Genomic DNA, 11,644 nt, shown 5'->3' with positions numbered 1-11,644 from the left:
ACTGGAATCAATACTTCTACCCAAACCAGCCTCCAGGGTAGGAAAGTTTTATTATGAAAATGCCCATGTATTTTTTAACAACATGAGGCTAACTCAGGATAGCTCAGTTGGTAAAGCTTGAGACTTAATCTCAGGGTCATGGGTTTGAGCACCACATTGGATGAAAGATTCCTACATTGCAGGGGGTTGGACTAGATTACAGTGGTACCTCAGGTTACAGACGCTTCAGGTTACAGACTCTGCTAACCCAGAAATAGTACCTCGGGTTAAGAACTTTGCTTCAGGATGAGAACAGAAATCGCGCAGCGGCAGCGGGAGGCCCCATTAGCTAAAGTGGTACCTCAGGTTAAGAACAGTTTCAGGTTAAGAATGGACCTCCAGAACGAATTAAGTTCTTAACCTGAGGTATCACACTATTCTCATCCCTTCCAGCTCTACAGCTCTATTATTGATTGATTCTGTGAGGCATGTAAAGAGTTAACTGAACTGAATGCAGACTTGCAAGCAGCAAAGTGTCAGTTAAACTGTCAACCAGGTGCTATATTAGGGGAGGTTTCTGGCTTTATATTCAAAACCAAAGGGGAGCTGTTTTAACTGGTCAGTAAGTGGACATTCCGCCTCATCTCATTGGCCCATAACTACAAACCAATCATAGGACAGGATTTCACTCGGATGGTAGTGATAAAAGGCCAGGTTCAGTACTGGTCAGACTAGAGTAGCTGTTGGAGTGGAACAGTGAGGGCTTAGGGGAGCAATTAGGAGAAGAGGTTTGTTTCTGAAGGGAAGTTGGAGATGTAACCGAGGAACTGGTATCGCCAGGGCAAAGAGCTGAAGGTCTGCTAGGAGGAGAGATAGGTTTTGTGGCTATTGCCAAATGCCAGCTGGTTGTTCTGAACAGCAACCCTAAGAAGATTGAAGGGACCCAAGAGTGAAGGACGTGAGTGCCAAGTTGAAGACTACTTGTAAAAGTCTCTGGGTGTAGTGAATTGTGTGTTAACCAGAGAGAGAGAGAGAGTAATTTGCTAGGGCTTGAATAGAGGAAAAAACTAACCTGGTACACACACACGTTTTCCAAATTATTTAAATTTGATACAATTTTTAAAATAATTAGGTTTCCCATTCCTGTTACAAACTCAAGTCCAAATGCTTCCTGATGATGCCACTTCATTCTTTTTTAATCACCTTCTTATCCTTCTATTAATTTTAATCCATTTTCATAGCTGGCCTTTTTTGTTTCCTTACAATCAGCACCTTTGTTGTTTCCCAAACATATAAAAACCCATTTTGTGTGTGTAGACCTTCCAACACTCTGTTCCCAGACCTGGTGTGTAGAGAGAGTTTATTGCCATTGTCCTTTGTCCATAACTACATTCTTAATGGTTATATGTGATCCTCGGATAAAGGGTAGTATAGAAATTTAATAAAGGAACAGTAACCCTATTTAAAGTAACTCAATGAAACCACAGACCTTAGTAAAACCTTTAAATAAACATGACTGCCTATTAAGAATAAGCCTCAATAAGCTTATAATGTCATAGATGTTTTTAAACTTTAAATATACCATGGTATGTTTTGGTCCATACTGCTGCAGGAGGAGGATTGGGCTGAGTGGAATTGTGGAAATGGGTCTGTTGCAGTGATAGGGAATCATCTGCCTGCAGCATCTGCACAGAGACCTGCTGTTGTATTGTACTATGTAGCCAAATACAATTATGGTACATTTCTTTAGGATTTATTTCCACTCTCACACCTTTTATGACCATTAACAGTGGCTGATGAATAATAAAAGAAGCACCACCAAACTTAAAACAAGGCAAATCAAGGTAGAAAGCAGTGAAATGGAAACACTTCAGACTGAAGGGGTGAATTTGCTGTTTTGGAATAAACACCTTCAACTTAGTCAGAGCTTGCAAGGATTCAGCAATTTCCCACAGTGTAAGGCTCCCTGATAGTCAGCTAGCAGCCAGTACTAGCCTGGACAAATCTTCTGAAGTGCTAGGTAGTCCATGCAAGGGGTGTATGGAGTATTAGGGGAGGGGTAGTATCTCTGGTGGGGGAAACACATTGTGCTCCTTCTGGGGTAGTTTGTCCACCCTAGGAAATGTCTTTGACTGGATGGCTAAAGCAGGTGAGGGGTAGCCGAGGGTCTCAAACCCTCAGTGAGTTAGGGACATGTGAGTTAGGGATGCATGCAAAGACAGGCTCCAGCAGATTGTGTGGAAAAGCCCAATAGTGGGTATCATGGCCGAGAAGGTGGTTTCTGCCTGTACTGTAAAGGGAAATGAGGGGCAGATGGAGAGGAAGCCAATCGAGAAGGATCCTAAACCTCCACTGCTTTAGGGGAGATCATTGGGAAAAGAAAAGGCTAAGGCGTAAACCCTACACAAATCTGCAGTGGAGTCACTAAAATGGTTTGATGTCGCCTTGTATGCCTCATTCTAGCAACTCCTGAAGTCAAGCTACAGCGAAACATTACTCTCCTTTACTTTGGAGAGTAAAGCTGAGGGGGGATTTGTTGTCTGGACAGCCCAGGACCTCCATATACACTGCTCAGGCTTGGACAATAATGTTAATTTTTGAGTCAGGCCTGTTTTTTTAATTCTTCTTGTTGTTTTGTTGGTTCTTTTCCTCCCTCATTCTCATTTTTCAGGGGGAGAAATGTCCCTTAAGGAACACTCCATGATAGCTCATCAGACGAACATGTGAATGGCTGACATTATGTAATGCTTTGACATTTCGCATTCCCATGGTATTATCCCACCACCACCAATGCAGAATAAGCTGTCAGAGCATGAAATTGGTATTTTTACATATTCTTAATGTACAGATGTCAGTCTGAAAACCATTCACTGGGGTTAAGATTATATTCTTTGTTTCACTCCATTCATATGCGAAAATCTGTTTGAAGGGTTTTTTTTTAAGGCGAGACAAACCTTAAATAAAGAATTTAAATTAATAGCTCTATCAAAACAGCACAAGGTAACTCTAAGGCATGGTGTGATGAAAGCAAGATAGACCATATCACTCCAAGACTGCAACACTCCGTTTAAGCACCTGTGTTTCTGGCACACTTAGCAGAAAGTCAACGAGAGCCAAATGCAAATTGGAAATATAATCAGTGACCTATTTTCTACTGCCAAATTTATCAGCATGTTCCAAATCAAATCTGCTCACAGTTTACAAGTGTGTTATTCTATGTTGATTGCCATGAAAGAATGCTGTAACCTTAGGGGAGGATTAGTATTTCTAAAAATAAAGTAGCACTAGGGGATGGTGGGGTAGTGGGAAAGGAGTAAGAAAATGCTCAATCTAATGATCCTAGTTGTTGAGATGCTACCACAGGCTCCAGTACCTTGCCCAGAAATGGTGCATTCCTCATGATTAGTAAATGACAACAAGAGTCACCAAAAGTCAATAAAAGTATAAGATGTTATCATTCCTGCATTCATTTATTGATTTTTATTACATTTCTATACAGCCCTTTATCCAAGGATCACATGGTGGTTTCCAATATAAAAATACAAAAATACATAACGTAATAACAAGCAAAAACTATATTCCCCATCCAATAGAAATACACATTTTAGAAGGTCATATACTGTTTAATTAGCCAAAAGCCTGGAATAAGAAGAACGTTTTTGCCTGGCGCATAAAGATATGTAATGAAGGTGACAGGCGAACCTCCTTGGGGAAAGCATTCCACAAGCAGGGAGCCACTGCAGAAAAAGCCCGCTCTTATGTTGCCACTCTCTAGACATCTCGTAGAGGACGCACATGAAGAAGGGCCTCAGATTATGATTGCAGGGTCCGGATCAGTGCAAATGGGGAGAGGCAGACCTTGAGGTATTGCAGTCCTGAGCCATTTAAAGCTGGGGCAACCCAGTTAGATGGGCGGGGTACAAATGATAAAATTATTATTCATATTTATAGGTCAAAACCAGCCCTTCATAATCTATGATGGCTTCTGTGTGAGGAAAAGCCCTTCATAATCTATGATGGCTTCTGTTTGGGCAGCAAAGGACCTTGCATCTGCCCTAAAGATTAGATTTGCTCTTTTGCTGTTTTTTATGTTTAAAACACAGTATGCTTGAAGCGCAGTCAGGGAGCCCCTAACTGGCGCTGTGGACAGCTTGCTGACAACCTCCTGATCAAGAGCTACTGAAAGGCTGGAGTCAGGCAATCCCAAGTGGCTTCTGCTGCACCTGCATTCCAAGAAAGATCAGGACCAAGGCGGGGGGGGGGGGAATAATTCCTCCTGCAGTGGGGAGCTCCCACTGAGGATGCAATTCTTGGAATTCTCCCTGTTCTGATTGTATCATGTTGACCAACGTTAAGTGACTGTGCCAGAAAGACCACCACATTTTTAACTTCTCTTGCTTGTTGCAAATTGTCACCACTTTGCTATCTTCTCCTTCCCCCTAGATGTGTGACTTGCTTTTTTGAATGACCCCTTAGCGGAGGATTTTGTTAACATGCTTGCACTTGGGGGCTCTGGAGACTTCTACTTGGATCAACAAGAAACATTGATTCTAACATGTTCCAGAGGATTTGTGACATTCTCAGCGTGTGTGAAACTCAAATCACCCCCCACAGGCCCACCGTCTGATGACATGTGGAAAGCTTTCCTCGCTATTTGTCCTTGGAAATGTGTAAGTACAGAAGTTAATCCTTCTTGGGATAAATCTCATTTATGTGTTTGTCTCCTCGGCAAGGTTTATCCTACTTCATTAAGTTTTGGCATCTCAAAGGGCAACAGCTGCACCGTCACACTGCCACCGCTTTAAGAACCTCCATTCATGATAATGTTTAATGCAAACTTATTCCTCTTGCCAACTGCAGGAACATTAAAGCAGATTTTCCTTATCTTATTACTATTTGCTTTTTAAAGTATTTTGATTTTAAACAAAGATACTGTACAGGATCTTCAGCTGGTATACCTTGGCATAGCTCCAGTAAATTAAGCATTGCTCCTTCCCTCCAACTCAGCTGGGTATCTGACCCGATTTGGAAGAGAGTGGTGGTTTAAAAGGGTAGGAAAGCTTGACTCAGTACTTGTTTATATGTGACAATAAGGACTGGGATTTCTTCTGTAGCACATTGTTTAGAAGGAATTTACTGGGCACAGCCTGTCATCAGTGCTGGAGCAGGTGCTCAGGAAAGATGCCATCGGTGGCCACCCTTTCTGAGTAGCTCCACCTCCTCAGGGGCAGACTTTGGTAATCTTTCAAAATATGGCACCCTGTGTGAGGCCAAAAACTTCTCCATCTCCTCAGTATGGCCACTGCCTACTTGCTCATGTGGGATATTTACAATGCACTCAAACCAACAAGACGTGTTCACTAGAAAAGCACACACAGAGGAAGTTGGCAGTACTACCTGTGAGAGCCAGTCCCGTTGTGTACTGCCAGGTAAGCGGGGTCTATGCTCTAAAAGCTGGCTATGTTCCTGGCCTGCTCTCTCTTTTCTCCGCTTCTTGATATTCAAATACTCATCTCTTCTCTTTCCTCATCCATAACTAAGGATGTAGGCCAGCTCAGATTCCATTTTAATCTAAAGTACAATATAGGTCTGCAACTACTTTTAGTCACCACTCTCAAGACTGCTTCTGTGAAACTGAATGAGTAAATTTTTCTTTACTTATAAGAAGTCTGTTCTGCGTGTTTATTGTTTTTAAGGGAGAAAAGGTAAATTACCAGGAAATGTAGTCTGCTTTAAAGCATCCTGGATTACTTAACTAAAAGGCTAAAGCTACGGTAGTTTATCGACAGCTTCCTTATTTTGAGCTGCAAAGGGACATATGCTAAACTCACAAACATGAGCGAGGAATGATAATATCTAACTAATATATCCTTTCCTGGTTTTAATACATCCCTACAACTCAGAGACAGCAAAGAAGAGGAGCAGCACGGCCAGGAGGTTCTGTGGTTTAACAGTGGGTGACTTTGCAGCGAGGGGCCTTGGCAGGTGTCCATCAATGCACTCTCCTGACATTGGCCCTGCTTGCTGTGACTTATTTCAGCTGTTGCTCTAAGACAATGTGTTGTGGTCAGTGTGGTGTAGCGGTTAGGCCGGGCATCGGACTAGGACTTGGGTAGACCAGGGTTCAAATTCCCCACTTGGCCATGAAGCTCACTGGGTTACCTTGGGCCAGTAACTGCCTCTCATCCAAACCTATCTTACAGGGTTGTTGTTGTTGTTGGGATTAAATGAGAAAGGCAAGACCTGCTTTACATCTGCAACAGAATTGCTCACACCTGCTCTCGGCATCTATTTTTATCTTCTGGCCTTGCCATGTTGTGTGTCCTTAAATGACACGTCATTTGTGTTTTGTTTTGACATCCGTATTGTGGGATGCTAGGGCACTTTGTGGTGATTAAACCTCTGGAAGAGATTTGGCTCAGTTCTCTGCTTGTGACACAAATGCTGGCTAGGCAGAAGGGTCCGTGATAGTTGTAGGTGCAACCTACCTGCCTTGTGCCAAAGGGGCTCGCCAGTGAGATAAGCCTCTGGCAGTAGATTGGATGGTCTGATAGGACCAGTAGATAGGAAGTACAGGTAGGCAGAAGATCCTAGAAAAAGAGGGGTGAATGAAACAGGGTCTATGAAAGCAAGCTTGAAAGGTGGTGTGCTCTTACAGAAGACTGGCATGAAGGTGAGACATTTGAAAGGAAGCTAGGAGAGATTTAGGCAAAGCAAGAAGGGCTAACATTGACTCATTCTGTTGAAATAATTAACTATGTATTTGGCATATAGGACTTTAACAATTAAAACATAGGTGGCTAACATTAGCGGCCCTCATTGAGCAAATCTGTCTTCATATGTAGCAGATTGTACTTAATCTCCAAAACATCATATGTAAATACCTTTTCAACATATTGCGATATTTACAATGAAAGAGCTGTTCATTAAAACACATTTACTCTGGATAACCTGACACAAAAGAAATTATCTTGTTTACAGTGGAATCCTGACAAAAATACATGCAGAAAAGAGAGGCAAACACATCTGAATCTGGATTGCTTAGTGGAACACTGGTTTGCTGCCACATCCAATTTTTCTCATTAGAACTTGTTTTATTTGAACATGACTCAGTACCCCGTGTAAAATGTGAAGTTGTTAATCGTATTACTATATGGAAAACAAATTAATTATGCATGATATTGCAAATGGGCTGTTAGTTTGACACCGGAAAGATTAAACAAATGCAGGCATTGCTTCAAATGGTATCTGATATACATATAAGGCCCTCTTTAAGATCATTTGTAATTTTCATGTAGGAAGAATTGATCTGAAGCCTTTTCTTGTATCTTCTAAAGAAATTTCAAATTAACATTTTGAAGGTTAGATTAACAGCTACATTGTGTGTGTCCGGTCACAGGACATTAAGGTTATTTGTTGTTGTTTTTTTGAAATATGGTATTAGAACTTACTGTGAATTCTAAGTTTCTTCTCCGTTCATTTAAGGGAGGCAGCAATTTCTGCCACCTTCTCCTTCATCCGAAGCCCTCTTCCACACCCAGTGTTTGAAACTCCCATTGTTCTAGGTGCATTTGGCGACAGGGAATTTCATTAGCGCGAGTAGTTTCTGAGCTCTGGGCGCAATACTGGAGCAGAGAACTTCAGGGATTCCTGCTGCAGGACTGAAGTTCCAGGTAGAGACTTTATTGTTTGGACAATGTCAGACGAGCCCTGGGAAGAAGGGCCTGGAACCAGTGAACTCTTATTAGTTGACTGGCAAGCTCTTCAAGGTCTCGCCAAGGACTTACAGATCCCAGTTACTATTTCCACACACACCCCTCTTTGGATTTGCTTCTACATTCAGGTGCCTATTCTGTACAATTAAGTGTTAGAGCAGTTGCTGGAACCCAGTGTGATTGGGAAGAGGTTGCCAGCCCTGAAGTGCCTTCAGCACTTGCCTCAAGTCTGAGTTACACAGACATTCAACTGACTTGCACAATTATTACACAAAGATCCCAAGACTCATGGAGTAGTCTGCTCACAAGGTTGCATTTTCATTTTTACTGCTTCACACTTAGCTACTTCTGCAGATCTACTCCACTCCAAACAATCTATTCATCGAACCTCTTGGAACTTAGTATTTAAGAGGTAAGGGGTTGATTCTGTGTATATAAATTTGCAAAAGAACGATGGGTTTAAGGTTTTTCTCTCAACTCTGTATGTTTATTTTATAACTTTTTTGCTGTGAAGAAAACACATGTTATCTCTGCAGACACAAATTCACACTTTTGAGAACTGCAAGAAGAAGCATCTGTGACACCTCGTTAGAAAAACTGCCCCACATAATCTTACAGAAACCTCTGGAAAGGCATGGCATTGTGAATGGATTAATGGAGTTCATTTAAACACTGCATATAAAGCCTCATGCTACATAATTAAAAACAAATCCTTATTTCCTGATGAATAGACTTTGGACTATAATGTAACTTAAATAGAAAACTATCTTTAGAAAGATGTTTCCTCCAAAAGCATGTTTTTTAAAAAAATCCGATTTAAATTTTAAAAATTGGATTTTTTTCTTTTAAAAAAATAATTGATTTTTATCCACCTTGACCCCACCCCTCTTGCTGATGTGGTCCAAAGGAAAGCAGAGCAATAGGTTTGGCACCAGCTTGGCTGTAGGAGTTGCTGAAAGGAGGCGTACAAGGTGCCATCCCGTTGTTTTAGGGACTCCGCCCCTGGATTTGTGTAGACTAATCCCATCTGCCCCTCACTTCCTTCTACAGCACATGCAGAAACCACTATTGCTCACTCAAACAGAGTCTGTCTTCGCATGCAGGGGAAGTCCCTCACTGAGGGTTTGAGACCCATCAATGTGGTCGTTCCAGCACCTCTGTAGTGTTGTGTCACGGCGTTCTGTTTTTGCACGATGGAGTCTGGGTATATCTCCCTTAAAAAGCTCAACAAGTTCTGGCACTTCTTTTTCTAGAAAAAAAAGCCCTGACTGCTGAAGAACCAGCCTCATATAACCAACATGCTTAAGTCTAATTAATGCTTTCTTTCTCTTTCTCCAAAACTTTATTAGGCATTACAGATATAGACCATCTTAATACATCCATATACAATTTGTGTGTGCGTGTGCGTGTGTGTGTGCGCGCACACGCACACACACATACAAAGAAACAGCCATATAATATACATTATAACAGAAATTTTCATTGGAGTGTCTTCCCGCTAAACCATGCCATTGACCACTCTAAGAGATACTATTGACAGAAACTCAGCCACCCTTGCAGTTATCTCCAAGTTAATACCAGACAAGTAGAATCTGATATTTTCATTGTGCCATGACGTTAAACTACCCAAAAAAGGGGATAACACACATTTGTGTAGCTGGTTGTACAGTGGACAGTAGAAAATAATATGTTCTACAGTGTCTGGCCATTCGAATAACATCCGCAATGTCTATTATTTCTATGGATATTTAAATATCTGCCCTTACAAAAGTTGGGGGGGAAATATTCAACTGGGTTAATATAAATGTCCTACATTGGGCTGGAATTATTAACTTTGAGATATAGATGAGCCTGTCATTGGTTGTATTTAAACCATAGAACTCATAGGAGATTATTTTATTTACAGTTGACTCAATGTTTTGTTTTTCGATATCCTTTAATCTAATTTGGATATTGTGATACAACAATTCCAAGTCAATACCAATAGATCTAATTTTGCTGTGTATGAGTTGGAGCCATCTGGGTTTATAGGAGTCCTTAAGTACATCGGAAAGTAGACTTGAAGGTTGGGAACAAAAATGGCAACACAGCCACTATTTTATAGTGCTAGTCCATGCCCAGTATTCAGTCATGTGTACACCTAATTCTACCATGGAGTAAGCTGTCGTGCCAGGTTTGGTAAGGTCACCTCCCCTTACTTTGAAAGGAAATGGGTAATCAAGCCAGTTCAACACCCCCGTGTACTTGAGAAGCTCAGCATGTGAAGCTGGTTCTCAGAAGCCACTTTTCTATACCATTGACATCTATACAAGTGCTCACCCATCATAAGCATGTAAGAAGACTTGCATTGCAGACAAAAGGTTCACCTCATCTAGCACCTTGTTTCCAATAGCAGTTAGCCAGATGCTTCTGGAAGCGCACAAGACCAGAGCTTAAAGATGATGACAATTGTATATTACTACCACTACAAACTGGATCTAGTATTCAGAGCCAATACAATATTGGTGTCCCTAAATCTAAATTGCTTCATTTCAGTTTTGGCAGGGCCAGGGGATATATCCCCTTTTCATTACATTCCTATCTGGCATGGTTGTGTCCTATTTGCCATATTATTTTACAGGTTTGCTTGAGTTCAGAGTTTGCTGGAGAAAGCAAGACTCATAACAGTTTATTAAGAAGCCAGCATGATCATTTTCACCTCTTCTGAATATGTTTGTTTCACAGCAATTATGACTGTATATTGAGCCAACAGGGGAAGAGTTAGGAAATTGCTCTATTTTAATTTGAATTTTATTGATTTCAAAATTTAACTAAAAACAAAAAAGGTTTCAATTACAGAATAATCTTTTTTATATTTCACAGTTAGTAATTTTCATACAGCTGTATAATGGGGCTAAAGAGGATCTGGAATTAATGAAATTGATTTTTGTTAAGTGTCGCTTCACTACATTATTCTTAAAGTCTTTGATTAACTGGAATTCAAAAAAAAATTATGCGTGATATTTCCCTTCCAATCATTTGGCAGTAAACATGCATGCAGATTTGTATGAGCACACATAAAACAGACAATCACATGAGCAAATCAATATAAACCAAAAGGATTTGAAAGGACTGAAAATGATGCAATATAGCAAAACAAGATCTTGGTATAAATGCATTCTTGAAATCACACAGGGACCTATCACATCATGCGAATAAAACAAAAAAGAAATATTCTAATTCTAGGTGAAACCATTGCTCAGTGACCTACCATCAACCCTGCCATCTTCTTTGCCAAGGTCTAATTTGCCTTCTAGCAACAGTGTGGTTAATCACTTGGCTTCATGACAATAAAAAAAATATTTAATACATTTGAATGTGTCAGTCACAGTTTGGCTGAGTATTCAGCTGTGCAGCACAAAGCCCCTTCTGACATTATGCTATAACACTGAAAAGTGAAAGACCCAAACCTTGGCTGTTTGGATTGAAAATATAGAAGTCTTTCCTTTTTATCAATATATACATTTTTCTTAAATTTTAAGGAATAGCAAAGTTTCCATGCTAAAATTAAACTGCTACACACAAAAAAATAGTATTTTGCCCTTAGGTATACATATATGGAGAACTACTAATCATTTGATAAAATGCCTTACTAAAGTTGTAAACCTAACCATGTCTATTCAGAAGTAAATCCCATTGAATTCAATGGTCTTACTCCTAGGTAAATTGGATTAGGATTACAGCCTAAATCAGCTTTTGTGTTCATTTTAGTGAACCATTTGTGTTTTTCCAAAAAAAATATTCTGTGAGTGAAACAAGAATCCCCACTGTATGATATCTGAGCCCAGGTGTGGTTTAGTCCCTCACTACCACAAACATTATGGAAATTTCAATTTTAATATGAAGAGGTGAAGTTTCTACTTCTAGTTATTGCACAGAAACATTTGGAATACATGGCTGTAACATGTGCT

At 40.4% G+C, this 11,644-nt stretch overlaps 1 protein-coding gene across 2 annotated transcripts in view; it reads left to right on the top strand.

The window, feature by feature from the left end:
* Positions 1–600: 600 nt before the first annotated feature.
* PAX5 (paired box 5) overlaps positions 601–11,644 on the top strand; it is a 251,538-nt gene continuing 240,494 nt past the window's right edge. Inside the window, exons 1-2 of one of the 2 annotated variants that reach the window (XM_083420377.1) lie at positions 601–937; positions 4,423–4,649. The gene's annotated coding sequence lies outside the window, so the exon portion shown is untranslated. The remainder of the gene's footprint in view (positions 938–4,422; positions 4,650–11,644) is intronic. The other variant, XM_083420378.1, reaches the window with a different exon arrangement.

The sequence above is a fragment of the Podarcis tiliguerta genome (assembly GCF_965153285.1).
Source record: "Podarcis tiliguerta genome assembly, chromosome: 17".
Taxonomy (NCBI): domain Eukaryota; kingdom Metazoa; phylum Chordata; class Lepidosauria; order Squamata; family Lacertidae; genus Podarcis; species Podarcis tiliguerta.
Note: the sequence above shows the minus strand (reverse complement) of the source record. Positions and strands in the feature narration are given on the sequence as shown.